This window comes from Nyctereutes procyonoides, unplaced genomic scaffold, assembly GCF_905146905.1.
Source record: "Nyctereutes procyonoides isolate TBG_1078 unplaced genomic scaffold, NYPRO_anot_genome, whole genome shotgun sequence".
NCBI classification, from domain to species: domain Eukaryota; kingdom Metazoa; phylum Chordata; class Mammalia; order Carnivora; family Canidae; genus Nyctereutes; species Nyctereutes procyonoides.
Window position 1 is genome coordinate 36670079 of NW_026575030.1, and position 17450 is coordinate 36687528.

At 37.1% G+C, this 17450-nt stretch overlaps 1 protein-coding gene across 6 annotated transcripts in view; it reads right to left on the reverse strand.

Annotated features, from left to right (window-relative positions):
• BBX (BBX high mobility group box domain containing) overlaps positions 1-17450 on the reverse strand; it is a 268615-nt gene that overhangs the window by 168984 nt on the left and 82181 nt on the right. Inside the window, exon 3 of one of the 6 annotated variants that reach the window (XM_055316270.1) lies at positions 13655-13725. The exons of the other annotated variants lie outside the window; for them this stretch is intronic. The gene's annotated coding sequence lies outside the window, so the exon portion shown is untranslated. The remainder of the gene's footprint in view (positions 1-13654; positions 13726-17450) is intronic. 6 annotated transcript variants of the gene reach the window in all.

Sequence of the window (17450 nt, forward strand, 5' to 3'; positions counted from 1 at the left end):
GACTAATCTAATTATACCCAAGTCTCAGGAATAGAAAGAGCACACAGGCTTGCCAATCAGCTTATTCCATCTACTCGGATACTGTGGTTGGGAGAGAAATGGGTATGAAACCTGAATCGGGGCACAATACAGAAAACAACAGATGTGTTACTCTCTACTATTACTAGCACTTAAAGCGAAAGGAGAAAAGAAAGTAGCACTTAAAGCAAAAAGGAGAAAAGAAAGTAGAATAATTATATTTTTGTTGCAAAAAGAGAAAAAGAATGCAAAAGTACAAGACCCCATACATACCTCCTGAAAAGAAATGAAAGGGAGCACTGACTTAACTTTACTTTATTTCAAATCCTAATTTCAACAAATTAATTCCAATTTTTGGGCACATTATGACAATCAGAGATGTTTAAATGTTCAACCTGTACTCCTGAAACTACTAATTTCTCTTTTAATTTATATTTCCTATAAAGAAAAGACTCAGGTTTCAGCAAAAAGACTGAAAGACTGGCTAATGTTAATCTGACATCTAAAAAAAATTCTACGGGCATTTCCCATGTCTTGAAATTTGTTATGTGTGCTTTATGCTTATGTACATAGTGGCACACAATTCATTTTTCCATGCTTGAAATTATATATTTTCTTAGGTTAAGGAAGAGGGGGAAAACATAACATGGGATAGACGGGAATACAATGTTTTGATTTGTGATAGTTACCGTGCAGATTTCTAGGAGGAGGGCAATAAAAATAACAACCAATTTCTGAAGAATTAAAATATGATACCAAAACTATTCTATAAACAATTTTTTAAAGGGAATCTACTTTGTAATTTGACTTACTTTTATAGTCATACTCAATAAAGAACCAAAGAGTTGGGTATCATATAATGTACTGGAAATTATTTTCTTTACAATTATCTCTCATATCAGCTTATTTGACCCAGGCCTTTTTCATAAAAGTTGAACATAAATATGTGATGTGTTTACCTATGAACAAACACATAAAACCAAAAATCTCAACTTCTAAATACTGAATTCTATGGTTACTCAGATTTCCAGAGAGTTTGCTATAATTTAAAAGCAACAACACAAGTACTTGTTCCCTACTTTGAAGGTAAGATAGATATACGGAAGTATCATTTAAATGTAAATTCAGACCTAGGACATACTTCTAAACATTAGCTGTATCAACAATGCTTTTATATTTTTCAGAAGTGCCAAAAACCTGATCCAACAACACCGTTAAAACTCAAGTTCAGGGATCCCTGGGTGGCGCAGCGGTTTAGCGCCTGCCTTTGGCCCAGGGCGCGGTCCTGGAGACCCGGGATCGAATCCCACGTCAGGCTCCCGGTGCATGAAGCCTGCTTCTCCCTCTGCCTGTGTCTCTGCCTCTCTCTCTCTCTCTCTCTCTGTGCGACTATCATAAATAAAAAAAATTAAAAAAAATATTAAAAAAAACTCTACTTCAATTTGAGTTGAAAAACTCTACTTTAGGGGTGAACAGATACAGGAAGAATAGGAATAAATTATGGATTCTGATTCTGGCGTGTAATTCATAGTCTTCCATGAATCTAGTCGGCATCAAGAGTTTTATATAAAGAAGTATGGGGAAGCTTCAAGATACAGTCTACAATACAGACTTGATTAGATTTGAAATTTTATAGTTTATATAGTAAAACCTGCAACAAAGTTCATTATTTTTGCTAACAAGATAATTTTAATTAACTGATTAGGTTCCTTTTATCCCATACTTCACTCTCATTCCCCTTCCTCCCTCCGGAGCAACCATTTTAATGTGTGTATGGAGTGTTTTTAAAGTGTGCTATTTTTACACAGAACTGAAAATGGCACATCAGATAAACAGAGGTAGACACTATTAAAGGGAACTCACTTTTGTAGTTTCAATATGAGAACTCAAATAACTCTTCTACTTATTTGCTGAGCTATTCTTTCTTTCTCAGAACAAAATGGAGTTGAAAATTCAATTCTCTGCCCATCCCACCTTCACCACCACTCTGAACTGGGTAACCCAACTCTTTGTAAAAAAAAAAAAAAAAGATGGTAGGAATTAGGGCAGGAAGAGAGATGGCAATGATAAGGCTAATGTGAACCTGATAATACCAATATATCACATGATATATATTTCAGGAATACTACAAAGCAGCTGTAACCAGAACGTTACATTTCATTGGAAGGTTCTAAGAAACATCACAGTTTCTGCCCCATGAACAATCAAATGCTCAACAAAGAGTCTCAACAAACACAGAAGTGTTTGGTTCATGTGTGACATGAATATTTAAAATTAGAAGAAGAAAAGTACTATAGAACTGATCCTAAGCAAAATTAAGGTTGAGGTTTGGTATCTTCAAACTTTCTTCACAAATCTTCTCCTCTCCCCCCAAAGACTCTTCACCCTACCACAAGTACTAGCAAGTTTCACTCCACCATCCTCCACACCAAAACCTGCTTTTACATGAATGACTGAGAACATTTACAATATTGAGGAGTAAAATTTGCATGCTAACAGGCATTATTAAATTTAAGTTAAAAAATCTCTAAATGCAGAGTAATAAAAGTAGGTAAGTAACATGAAAGCACATCCACAGATTATTATGTAAGCACTGAATTCTTTGTTTATACCACTGAAAAATAACACGTAAACTTAGTAGCATCAATTGTAACAAATAAAAATCTGAAAGTAGAGAACAGGGGATGCCTACCTTAACTGAAAAGCATGTAAAAAGACATATTGCAATAGAAGTTAGCAGTGTAAAGTACTCAAAAAGAAACTAGAATTAGAAGAACTACATCGTTCAGCAAGAAAGGGTGAGAGCCCACTCTACCCAGGGTTGTCTGTATCAGGTGAGGACGGAGAACTTAGAGTGCCTCTGGACCAGATCAGGGGCTGAGCAACCCTATTGGGGGCAGAATGGCTGAAGGAAATAAAAGTGTTACACTGGAAAAGAAGAAATGCTGTTACATACCCTTTTGGAGTCTCATGAGGAAGAGGCATCAGTTATAATTTTATAAGGTGGTGTCAGACTTTAAAGCTGTAATCAATTAACAGATGTTTCTAGGAGGCAGTCTGGGGTGTTCAGCAGGAGGAAACACTTTCTAACTGTTAAATCTGTCCAAAAATGAAGTGAGTTTCTCTTGGATATTTTTCCATCCATGGAGATATTCAAGCAGATACTTTAGTAGGAGTTATTACATGGGGATTCACATAGGGCACTGAGGACTGATCTCTATGCCTTAGTCTAAGATCCAAGCATTCCAAGATTCTCTAGTTTTCTAAAATCAAAGCAAGTGAGAGCTAGAAGCCATGAGGCTTGAAATCCATTTATGCCCAGAAGTCATGGTGCCCAGCAACCAGAGCTCTATGTCTTTGTTCCAAGTGCCGAATGTGCTAGTGCAATAATACAGAACAAAGGAAAGTTTAGTTATTTGTACTTTAAATTACAATGAAGCCAGTAGTAGTCAAATTGTTTAGACAACTAAAAAAAAAAAACTGTCATGTGCTAGGTTCTAATTAAAACACAATACAGATCTTTTCATATAACCAAAGATTTAATATTAATACAATTCAATTATAACCTCCTAAGTTATGCTCATATTGTTACAAAGAATTGAAACTGATTAATATAAGAAATTCAAACCAAACAGTATTCTTATCTATATTCAAGAACTGTTCTTTGGAATCCAAAACCCTTTACAGACGTTCAAATCTATAAAAAATTATTATAGTAATTGATAATAACAAGTCTTTATTCCCATTTTAATATATTTAGAAGACAGATGCACCAATAGCTATGGTTATACTCATCAACTTCACAAATAAGAAAAAAAATATTTCCAAGAAAATATTATCGGTGGGTAAATCATTCAACCACAAAGCTTTTCTAAGTGTCTTTTATTAATCATTATTTTATTAACATCCCAAAAGATTAGGCTACTAATTTAAGAGAGCAAAGATTTTGTCAGATATTCGCATTTGACTAGGGATCTTATTTTCTAATTTGTATCTTACAGATTTAGGTCCACATTTTTATTTCATTACCTTAGGAAATTTGCTTTTCAGCATATTTTTAGCTGAACTTGCAGGGTGGAAAAGGCACTCTGGGATTGAACATCATGAGGTTAATATTTTGGTAGGATTAACAAACCTCATAATTGACTTCCTGAGGGAGTTTGCCATTGTTCCCTGCCAGAGGACATTCCCTTTCAGTTAAAATTCCACCGTATAGATAACTACTTTGGTAGCTGCCTGGTGAATTCTTTTTGTAACTGAACATTTTTATTCTGTGAACCCTTCTCTAAAGGCTATCCCAAACACCTAACATAAGAGCAAAACACAAACTCTCACAACCCTACCTAACTTTTCAAATTTTATTTCCTCAGTAGAAATAAACTTTAAATAAATTATATGTAGATATACCTAGATACTTCCAAAAAGTGAAAAGGACTAATAAACAAGTAAAAATAAGCATTTCTAAGACTCCATGAAAGGTTCCTGCTAGGATCTGTAATAGAGACAGGTTAGCATGCCCTTGACTATCAGTGCTAAAGTAAGGCAATTAGATTAAGTAAGTATTCTGAAAACTATTTTCAATTTGGTTTGGAGCTGAGCAAATGATCTCTTCCCATAAATGAATATTTCTTAAAATGATAGGTTATATGCAAACATAACTTAAAAAGTTTTTAAATACATAAAATTTTAAATAACTATTATTGATATTTATTATGGTTAAAAGTAAATTTTATAATTTATGGGTATAGGTCAGATAGGTAGCAACTGGAGAGGAGAAAAAGGGCCTTTGGTAGCTAGGAAAAATGATCTGGGATTGAAATGTCACTAGGGTACTATGGATAATGCAAAAAATAAATGCATATGCACTGGTAACATGTCTATGCAAGAGACACCCTTACCAAAAAAAAAAAAAAAAAAAGACAATGTATTTTGTCTTTGTCAAAACAGAAGCCCCAAACTTGCTTTAAGTTATTAGCTTTTCCTTTTTAGTTGTTTTTAAGCTGATTCTAAGGAGAATGGTTTTAGCTCAAAATGGGAGAATAAAATTTATACTATGTATCAACCACAATCTTGCCTAAAATCTAGATATCCTAAGCCAGAAGACTTATTTGAAACTGTAGTTCCCCACCACCCCCCAACACTTAACTTTCTCCCACTGCACAGAAATTCTCTGGTTGACTATCTCATGCTTTCTTTTCACCTAAATATCTTCACTATTTTCATCCAAGTGGCTTACCATCAGCACTGCCTGCCTGGGGCATTTTGTGAGGTAGATGTGGTAAGGCCAACAACAGTCAGATGCACTGAGTGAAATGGGGGATGAACCCAAAAATGAGCCCAAGGGCTCACTGACAAAATGGGAATACCCTACTATCATGGAAAAGCTGAATGTCCAGGTGGTTACAAATGAGGAGGTAGCTAACACTATGTTCTAGTTGGCAGAGATCAGTTTATACTCCTTTCTTTTACATGGAATGTTCCATCGAATAAACCAGAAAACAGTTGAGCAGAGAGCAGGATTTGTGAATGATTCAAATACACACGGGTTAAACCTGTAGTCCAAATGAGAGAGGTCATCTGAAGTCTCAGGGAACCCTCACAGCCTGATCTCTCAACAGTTCCCTGAGCTCAGCACTAAGTGAAGAGTAAGGAAAGTAGCCTGAGATTATTTTCAGGAGTCCGTGTGACCTGTTGTCAGGACATGCTAATCCTCAAGTTCCAAACTCCCTATGGAGCATGCTACAGCCTGCCAGGTGCCTACACCATTCTATGACTTTTCCTTACATTTACAATCCCTCGTATTTCAAAAGATCTCTACACACTGAAGCATATTTCACTCATTGAATTGTTTCCTTGGCCAGATCACATCCTTTTCTTTTTTTAAACGATCTCTACCCATAATGTGGGGGTCAAACTCACAACCCAGAGATCAAGAATTGCATGCTCTACCTACTGATCCAGGCAGGCGCCACTATCCTATTTTCTGTTGTTATTATTATTATTATTATTATTATTATTATTATTATTATTAAAGATTTTATTTTTAAGTAATCTCTACATCCAACATGGGGCTTGAACTCACAACCCCGAGACCAAGAGTTGTATGCTCTACGGACTGAACCAGTCAGGCATCCCTATTCAATGGGAGTTTATTTGAAGATTTTTATTATTATTATTCATGAGAGACACAGAAAGAGAGAGGCAGAGACCTTGGCAGAGAGAGAAGCAGCTCCCATGTGGGACTTCATCCCAGGACTCGAGGATCACGCCCTGGGCCAAAGGCAGACGATCAACCGTTGAGCCACCCAGGCATCCCACTAGAACTGTTTTAAAAGTGAAAGATACACTAACTACTTTGGTAGGTGACAGAAACAACAAATTCATCAGGACAGGGCCAACCCTATCTAAAAATCCAACATCACTTTCCTGCCTCCAGAAATATTAAGTGGTTCCAACATCACTTTCCTACCCCAGAAATATTAAGTGGTTCAGTTCAAAACATGTCAGTAGCCAAAATAATACCAGGTTTGCTTTTGTCTTCAGGGTTGGAGTGGTGAGAAGAGAGTACATTCAAATGCAAAGTGGTAGTGTTTACTCTGAGACATTTGTTTAATCATAACTTGGGGCCTCAAAGTTTCCACAATGCAGCTTCCTTTTGAATCAACCACTTTCAACCAAGACAACAAAACACAAATAACTTAACTTTTGAAAATGCAGACTGAACAGCCACTTCCTACCCTAAACACTTAAGTGAGAATAATGTGTAGTGTTGATATCAGGCATCTATAAACCTAAATGCTTCCCAGGGGATTCCAAGGTGCAGCCAGGTATGAGAACAACTATGGGGATAGATATATATATATATATGGACTAAGTGATATATCTACGTGTATTTTTAACCCACAACCCTGAGATCAAGAGTCACACGCTCCACTGACTAAGCCGGCCACAGGCACTCCTTTTTTAAAAAAAAAAATTAATTTTTTTTAAGGACTGAGTGATCTAAATTAAGCATTAAAAACCGATAGCCCTTGTGAGTTCAAGTGGTTAAAGCACCAGGCTAAAATGGTCACAGGGAATAATGAATCCAATTGCTCAGACTTACTCTCTTTTATTCCAAGACTGCACCTTTACCCTGACAGGCATTTCACCAGTTTATGAATAGATCTGTGTGAAAAGGGCATTGGAAGAAAGTTTCTTGACACAAGCAATGAGAGCTGTTTTCAAACTCACGAAGCAGCATTGAGGAGATACTGTGGGTGTGTTAGTCATGCTCTAGCCGATGTCCCCTCCCGTAACTTTGAAGTGAAAACACGTTTTGCAACATAGCAAATATTAAGGATGCATTCTGTGGCTACAACAGTAGAATGGCAGAATTTGTCTGCATGGCCAGTAGGCTACAATCAGATATATGCTATGATTACTATTTAAGTAGATAAAATACATTAGGCACTAAGTAGTTTGTTCTGTAGAAAAAAAAAATGTAGCTCACAAGACCCCAAAGTTAATAACACTGGTTATTGTCTTTAACACTCTATGAGCAGTGTGAATGGGTGGTGGGCAGGATAAGTGGAGGTAGTGGGAGAGGGGTATTACCTTCTGTGAAACTGCCTAATTTGACAGTTTGACAATTTGTCACTTGGCAATTAATTAATTTTTTTTAAATCATTCCATAATGATGCTCAGTGTCATCATTAGTACTATACACTGAGGACAACTACCCTTCACGATTTTTTTGGAACTTTGTCTCTATTATTAACAGCTGGTCCTTATATGTAGATATCAGTAGGGATTTATATATTCATAGATTCTGGACAGTTTTCAAATGAACAGGTATTAAAGTTGTTTGTTTTTGTTTCGTTTCGGTTTTGGTTTGTTTCCTCCTCATTAGCAATTAATTTGCAATACAGCTTCCTTTGTGAAGAGGAGGTGCTAAGGGACTAGGCTACTGGCTGGGGAATTTAACTAACTCAGATCATCCAAAACACACAGCCTCAGCTCTGCAAGCTCAGTACAAAGAGACACACATCTTATCAGGGGAAAAAAAAAATGCTGAACTATTCTAGAAATTGCAGGCTTCCCTGAGCTCAGATCAAACATTAAAAAAGTAAACACTTCACAATTATAAAGAAATCAAAACACTTCTTTCAAGTGGGAAAGATCAAGGAAGTAAAATTGCTGTTTTTGAGGAACACAGTGGTTTCCTATCTAGAATTTTTCTATAGAAAAAGATAACTTCTCTCAGGTACCAATACCTGTTATAAATGTTTCTAATTTCTCAATTTCTTAAGTTTCCATTTTACTTTAATACTGGAAAAGAGTATTTGTGCTCAGATTTCAGGACAAAACAATGTAAACTACACATCTGGACTAAAGAAATGCTAATATGACTGCCAACTATTTTAGGCCACATCTACTTTTGTTTTTGGCTCAATTTCAAAATGACTCCTAATGTTCTGTGAATTTTATTAATTACGTCATAGCGTTCACTGAGATAGCTGTAGAGTTTGTTTAACTGAATGGAAATAAACCTCAATGAATTTTTTTTTTTTGGAGCCTCAATGAATCCTAAAACAGGAAGTTTCCTCATTTAAAATAGTACATATAGGAGAGAGATTAGAAAAGAAGTACTTAATCTGTCTTAACCTCTTTGTTTACAGAGGGTCTTTAAAATGACTAGTTTTGTATTTTGACATCAGAGTTGTGAATTTTATTTATGAAAACATTATGTAATATATTTTATTTTCATCCCAATGTAAGGAAAAGGAAGCAAATATCGACACTCCATATGTACATGCACACAACTATTCATATTCAACAACTATCTGATTTAATCTTTGCTGAAAAATATGGAGCCCTTTCTATCTTTCTGTACTGATTAAAATGGTTACAGTGAGCATCTACATCTTCAATATAATCTTTTAAAATATGGAGCCCTCCAGTGGCCAAATATTTATATATTACCATTTAAAGAAAAACATTATAGAATTCTCTTCATGCTTTCTTTTGCACAACATTCTTGTTACATTTCTAAATAATTTAGTAAGTGTCCTCTTCAAAACAAGCCACAGAGATCATTATCAACAGTAAGATGCAGTCGACTTAGAAAAGAAAAAATATTTTGAACTTGCTTAACCTTGCAGAAAGTAGAAGTTAAATGATAATCACACACACAAAAGTGCATGTATCAGACTTGAAATACAATATTTTTCCTCAATGATCATGTACTAGGTGGTAATTAAATGAGTTTTCTGTGGGTCAAAATTGTTGCCTATGGCATTTATCAATATCTGGGCCTCAAACTCTAATTGCTACTAACACTTGATACTTAAGTGAAAACCAACACAGCTTGTAAATGAACAATTACAAGAACAACCAAGACTTTCCTTATCGGTGGGCATCTCTTTTCCACAGAGACATGTATACTTTCCTTGGTAGCAGGGAAAAAACTAGAAACTGATTTCCACAGACTAGCCAACAGTGAAAAACACAGTAATCATAAACAGCTACTGCACAGAGCACCTACGGGCTTCCCAAAGCTTCTCCCAGGATAATCTCATTTAAATGTTAAAGTAATCTCAGAAGACAAGGAGGTTGCCAGTATCCAGGATGGCCACATCCTAGCAGCCCCTTTCCCATACTGAATAGGGATAACCCGTGTGACCATCAGGCTATTGCAAAAATGAAAGAAAATTGTGAGGCTAGGTCATAAAAGACACTGTGGATACTGCCTTGATCTGCCTTCAGCTGCTTGCTCTGAAGGGATGCCAGCTGCACCATCTTGAGGACCTCCAGGAGTCATATGCAATGGTCTATGTGGCTAGGAAGTCCATGAAACACACGCTCTCCAGGCATGTGAGAGAACTACCTTGCAGTGGTACTCCACCCCTGGTCAAGGCTCCACATGGATGCAGCCGAAGCTGACATCCTGACTGCAGCCAGAGTCACAAAGCAAAACCACTCACTCCCCAATTCCTGATCCATGGAAACTGGGAGATAATAAATGCTTATTGTTTTAAATTTCATGACATTTCAATAAGGTAACTAATATAGACTAACACTACTGTCTTCATTTTACAGAAGCGCCTGGGAATGTGTAACAGTTCATCTGTAGGAAAAGGTATATTTTTCTTTTTGTTGAACTCTTCTACCTCTACGTGTTATTATCTGGCCATTTCCCCAAAATATTTAACTTATAATGGTCCAGATTTTCCAATCACCCATATAGAACATTTCTTCTGGCTTTGCTTGTTAAATAGATTTAACATTCCTAGACTTAAAAAAAAATTATTACTTCTTGACAAAAAGTAAGAGTATTATCAATTATATAATATGTAACCTACTTCTCAGCTTGTATTCCAGACACCTAATACAACTTATATGTAAGTAAGTGAAAAAAAAATCCCCTTAGCTTGTAACCTGTCTTTGTAGCTCAAGAAGGCTGCTAACATAGCAAATAAAACCTGATTTATCTGAATGCGCAGTTGTACATAGTGGATAAAAAAGCAGTTACTGTATGCCAGAAGCTATTCTAATTGCTTTATGTTAACTATTTAATCCTCACAGCAACCTTATATAGTTCTATTATCCCCATTTTAGAGTCATATAGAGGAAGGGTAAGGAAAGGTTAAGGAACTTGGCTGAGGTCACGCATAATCAATGATAGGACCAAAGCTGAACCCCAGCATCTGGCTTCTGAGCTTATGCTCTTAACCAAGAGCCTATATAGTTCTCCTAATCTCTATTTATTTCATAAAGTTCTATGGGCAGGAAAAACACCATATGCTTTGGAATTAGAATATCAGAGTTATAAAGCCCCTTATATCTGCATGATTTAACTTTTTAAATCTGTTTTTCTTAACCGTAAGATTGGGATTAAAAAGACTGTATTTTTATTTTTATGAATATTGAGAAAAAACATGAATAAAAAACACCCTGCACAATGCCCGACCTATAATCAATATCCAATTATGTTTTATCTTTCCCCATAGTCAGGTTTTTATTAAAGCCAGTGAGCTTAAGCTTTAGGGTCCTTCCCTTTCACAGCCCTATCCCAAAACTCTGTGCCTAATTTTATAATCCTAACTTGTATTCCTTTCCTTAAAGAGGCCTTCCAAATTGCATGACCTTCAGACTCCATGAAACCTAGACCTACCTCTTCTCTTCCCTTTAATTCTTTCAGCCTAATAGATAAGCAAGCCTAACGGATTCCAGTCTGGATAAGAGGGAATATATATACTCTACCGTGGAGGTCTCAATAAATGTCACTATAAAACTTGGACAGGATGTATGTTGCAGCTACTTAAGCAGCAGGGAAACAGAAGAAAAACAGTAAATTACTATTTTCTCCATTCTGTCATGTGCTGGGCCCCAAGCATTTCTGTGGTAGAAGTGGGAGGGAGCAAACACAGAAGCCCATAGGAACAAATACTCTGAGCAAGGGGGACCTTCATTTCTGATTGGAAGATCACTGGTCCCAAGAATGGGACCTGTTGCTTTTATCCTCACTATATCCTCCCACCACTTATCCCCTGATGCGTGGGCACAATCATGGGAACTGCACCATAGAACACAATCACTAAAGCCCCAACTTCCCAGCCAGAGAGCCAAAACAAGAGTGGGAGATAGCAGAGAAGAGTTTTTTTAAGACAACTCTTGGCCTCTCCCCCCAAGTTATACATGCATGGATCTGCCCTTAAACAGCATACATGGACATTTAGAACTGAACTACCAGATAGAGCACTGCTCATTTCCCAGATAAGCCACTGGGTGGCAAATAAGTAGGACAAATCCAAAGAACACTGAAAAGGCTTTGAAAACTGAACTGACTTAGGAACCACTTCTCACAGAGGGCTAGCTGGAATTTTACTCCTGAACTTATTAAATTAATCCATTGCCTATTAAAATCAAAATATCAATATTTTCTATAGAATTTTTAAAAGACCCAGTGTCTCATAATAATCAAAATGTTCAGGACAAAATCCAAAGTTAGCCAGCATATGAAAAAACAGGGAAAATCTCAGCTGGCATAGAAAAAGGCGATAGACAACAACTCTGAAGTGATGAAGATGTTAGAATTACCTGACAAATCTTTTCAAGAAACTTTACAAAAATGCTCCAACAAGTAAAGGCAAACACACTTGAAAAGGATGGAAAGATAGGACTTGGAGGTGGGATATAAAATGGTACAGCTGCTCTAGAAAACAGTTTGGACATTTCTTATATAAACATGCACTTATAACCATGCAATCCCACTCCCATTAAAACTTATACTCATGCAAAGGTCTGTATACTAATGTTTACAGTGGCTTTATTTGTAAGTGCTATAATTTGGAAACAACCCAACGGCAAACAAATAAACTGTAATTACATACATATATCTCATGGGATACCGCTCAGCAAAAAATAAAAAAAAAAGATAGAAAAGAAAAGAAGAAAAGAAAAAGAAGAAGAAGGGGCTACTGCTATCTATGGTTTATATGAATTACAGGCAGTGAGAAAAGCCAGTCTCAAAAGGTTACACACCATATGATTCCATTTATACTAAATGCACCTAATGACAAAACTACAGTAATGAATAAAAGAATAGTGGTTGCCAGGGTTTAGGGTTGGGAGGAGGATATGACACCAAATAAACATCATACAGGAATTATTTGAGGTGTTGAAGCTTTCTAAATTTTAACACTGAACTGTATACAACATCTATTCATGTTTTTAAATTCATGGGACTGTGCAAAAAAGCCAATTATACTGCAAGTGAATCTAAAAAGTAAAAAAGGTTTAAGGCGCCAAGTTTAAAAAAAGAGAAAAATAAATTGCTGGAGTATTTATGATTAAAAGCATTTTTATAAGAGGTAAGTTTTATCCATTTACTGATTTGAAAGGGCATCTGGCCCATCACACTAAAGGCCAGTGGAATCACCTAAACCACAGCAGAACTGAAAATGACTTACAAAGGTGTAATCCTACCCAATATGCTTCCTGCTCTACTGCATATACAAAACCAAGACTAAAATAGCACATGGAAAGAAAATCAAAGAACACTGTGTCACTGTCAGTCACCAGGCAGCAACTCAGGTCTTCAAGCTGAATGATATCTCAATTGCCTGAGATAAGAATCTCTCTATCTTTGGAAGACCCAATCCAATGTTAATAATTCTCCCTGAAACTCTAGGGTATGTTCTCCATAACATCATCTGTAATACCATCTACATACGAGGTGTTTTTATTTTTATTTTTTGCCACAATGAAAAGCAGGTGAAGGAATTCTACTCCCAGATGGTACACACGTACTTGTCCCTACTGCTCTCACTAAGTCCAACTAGAAGCACAGGACATTATATATAAAACAATCATAAACCTCTGAAAACAGAAAAAAGGCAAACTAGGTAGGGACTTACAACCCAAGGAACAACGCTGTGGTGAACTCCCTGGATTTTCTTTTTGCCCCACATATTCTAGACTTAGAACTAAAGAAGCCAGCAACCCAGAAACGCCAACAGGACACAGACAAAGAAGCCCCAATAAAAGTCAACTGTCTCTAACCAAAGCATCAGGAAAAGGGAAGCCTAGCAGACAGAAAACTTTTAGACAACAACTGCCCTCCACCTGCCAAAAATGACGGGAAAAAACTCACCAATGCCAGCTATGGTTGACTGAAAAATCTAGACTTCCTCCTCACCAGGCTGTAAAGGATGAGCCACAACCCTAGAGCACAATAAAGTGGGATCAGAAGAAGACAAGTAGGGAGAGTGCAGCCACAGAACTTCAATGCTCCATCTAGCAGTTTCCCTTCCTCTCCCCACACGGCTGGTATCAGAGGAGGTCTAGTGGAGTATCAGGACTTGACCACTGTAACAAGACTACTCCACCACTCCAACACTTGCTATCAGTGGAGGCCATGTGTAAAAGCACTAATGAGACACTCCTATCCCTTCAAGCTAAGGTAGTACTGGCACAGGTCTATCGTGGGGGAGAGACATGACCACAACTCCCACCTTTGCCTGAAATACCAAGGATCTTCTTACTCCTTTGGGTGTCAGTGGAGGCCAAGTGGGGAATAACCTAGACTTTTGTTCCCATTTGCCAGCAATAAAAGTCCCATCACTTCCCTTGCTACAGCACTGTCAGAGGGAAGTCAGCTAAAACAGGTTAATAAGATCCACAGTTTAACAACATACTGCCAAAAATATCCAGGTTTCAATCGAAAGTCACTTCTCATATCAGAACCAGGAATATCTCAACTTGAATGAAAAAAAGACAATCAATAGATGGTAAATAAAAGATGAGCGAGGGGTTAGAATTATCTGACAAAGATTTTAAAACACTCTTATAAAAACACTTCAATGAATGCCTGCAAATATGCCTGAAACAAATGAAAACAAAATGTCTCAGCAAAGCAAGAAGATATAAAACAGAACCAAATGGAAATTCTGGAGATGAAAAACATAATAACCAAAATAAGAAATGTAATAAATGAGTTCAACAGCAGAACTGAGGGGGAAAGAAGGAATAAATGAACTAGAGGAGAAAACTGAACAGAAATCATCCAAACTGAACAAAAGAAAAAAATTTTCTGAAAAAAATTAAACAGAGCTTGAGTATCTATGGAATAATAACTAAAGCTCTAAATATGTCATTGCAATCCAATGAAAAAGGGTAGGGCTAAAAAAAAAAAAGAACTCAAACAAATAATGGTTAAAAACTTTCCAAATTTGGCAAGAGATATAAACCAAGCAAGACACATCATAGTCAGACTTCTGAAAAGCAATTATCTCCCTGTCACCTCCATCCCAAATCCTGAACACAGCAAGAGAGAAAAGAGACTTTACCTACATGAGGAAAAGCAATTCAAATTGCAGCAGATTTCTCATCATAAACCATGAGAGCAGAAGACAGTGGCACATTTCCCAAGTGCTGAAAGAAAAGAACTGTCAACCTAGGATCATATACCCAGTGCAATTCTTTCAGAAATCACATGAAGAAAAACTCAAATTTTCAACAGTAGATCTAAACAAAATTAGTAGCTAAGGAAGTTCAATAAATAAAAAGGAAAAAAGGGGGGGGCCGTGGAATATCAGAAAGAAAAAAACATGATAAATATATAGTAAATACGGGACACCTGGGCGGCTCAGCAGTTGAGCATCTGCCTTCGGCTCAGGGCATGGTCGTGGAGTTCTGGGATCTTGAGTCTCACATCAGGCTCCCTGCATGGAGCCTGCTTCTCCCTTTGCCTGTGTCTCTGCCTCTGTGTGTGTGTGTGTGTGTGTGTGTGTGTGTCTCTCATGATAAATAAATAAAATCTTAAAAAAAAAAAAAAGGTATGGTAAATACAATAGGCTTTCCTTCATCTCAAGTTTTCTAAATTATATTTGATGGCTGAAATAGATATAAGTGTCTGATGTGTTTTTAAATGTATATAAAGGGGGGATCCCTGGGTGGTGCAGCAGTTTGGCACCTGCCTTTGGCCCAGGGCGCGATCCTGGATACCCGGGATCGAGTCCCATGTTGGGCTCCCGGTGCACGGAGCCTGCTTCTCCCTCTACCTGTGTGTCTCTGCCTCTGTGTGTGTGTGTGTGTGTGTGTGTGTGTGTGTGTGTGTGACTATCATAAATTAAAAAAAAATAAAATGTATGTAAAGTATTTTAGACAACTTAAGTATAGATGGAGGAAGTAAAGGAACATAAAAGGGAAGTAAATGCACTAATTAAAAGGACAAATTAACACCGGATTGAAAAACATGATCTAACTATATGCTGTCTATAAGAAACCCACTGCAAAAACACAGAGAAAGAGAAGAGAAGAAGAAAGAAAGAAGAAAGAGAGAAGGAGAGGAAGAAGGAGGAAGAAGGAAGAAAGGAAGGAAGAAAGAAAGAAAGGGAGAGGGGGAGGGAGGAAGGGAGGGGGGAGGGGGGAGAGGAGAAAAAGAAAATGGGGGTGTCTGGATGGCTTAGTCGGTTAAACGTCAGACTTTTTTTTTTTTAAGACTTTATTTATTCATGAGACACACAGAGAGAGAGGCAGAGACACAAGGAGAGGGAGAAGCAGGCTCTATGCAGGGATCCCTATGTGGGACTCTATCCCTGGACTCCAGGATCATGCCCTGGGCTGAAGGGAGGCACTCAACTGAGCCACCCAGGCATCCCCAAGCGTCAGACTCTTTTAATTTCAGCTCAGGTCATGATCTCAGGGTCCGGAGACTGAGCCCCACCTTGGGCTCTGCACTGGGCATGGAAGCCTGCTTAATATTCTTTCTCTCCCTCTCTCTCGGTTCCTCCCCATGCAAAAGAATAAAGTATCACTTTCTTCTTCTTCTTTTTTTTTTTTAGAATATCACTTTCAATATTTCTTAAAACAGTTGATTTGTAAAAGTAGTAAAACATGTTGAACACATGTGTGCTGACCAAATATTGATGAAAACATTCAAAGAAGATGTAAATAGGGATCCCTGGGTGGCGCAGCGGTTTGGCGCCTGCCTTTGGCCCAGGGCGTGATCCTGGAGACTCGGGATCGAATCCCACATCGGGCTCCCAGTGCATGGAGCCTGCTTCTCCCTCTGCCTGTGTCTCTGCCTCTCTGTCTCTCTCTCTGTGACTATCATAAATAAATAAAAATTTAAAAAAAAAAGAAGATGTAAATAAATGAGGAAACTTACTGTGTTCAAGAACTGGAAGGTAAACATAATAAAAATGTCAATTCTCCTCAAATTGTTGTACAGTTTTAACATAATTCCTAAAAATTCCCAGCAAAATTTTTGTAGGTATAGTAGACATAAAGAAGTTTATTCTAGATTTTACATAAAAAGACAAAGGACTAGAATAGCTAAAATGATTTTGAAAATGAATGAAATATGAGCAATCAGTGTACCTGATTTCAAGATTTAATACAGCTACAGCAGTTAATCAAGAATGTAGAATACTGGTGGAGTAGCAGAGACATAGATCAACGAAAGAGAAAGTGAACCCAGAAATAAACCCGTATATACATGTTATCTTATTTTTGACTGAGGCACAAAAGCAACTCATTGAGGGCTGGACAAAGAAAAAGGACTTCAACAACAGATACATCTTACACAAAAAATAATTCCTAACGAGTGACAGACTTAAATGTAAAACAGAAACTATAAAACTTTTAGGAAAAAAAAAAAACGAGAAAATCTTTAGAATCTAGGGCTAGAAAGAGTTCATGGCTTGGGCTTGGGCACCAAAAGCACAATCCATATAATGAAAAATTTATAAAATGAATTCTACCCATGTTATCTTATTTTTGACTGAGGCACAAAAGCAACTCATTGAGGGCTGGACAAAGAAAAAGGACTTCAACATCAGATACATCTTACACAAAAATTAATTCCTAACGAGTGACAGACTTAAATGTAAAACAGAAACTATAAAACTTTTAGGAAAAAAAAAAAACAACGAGAAAATCTTTAG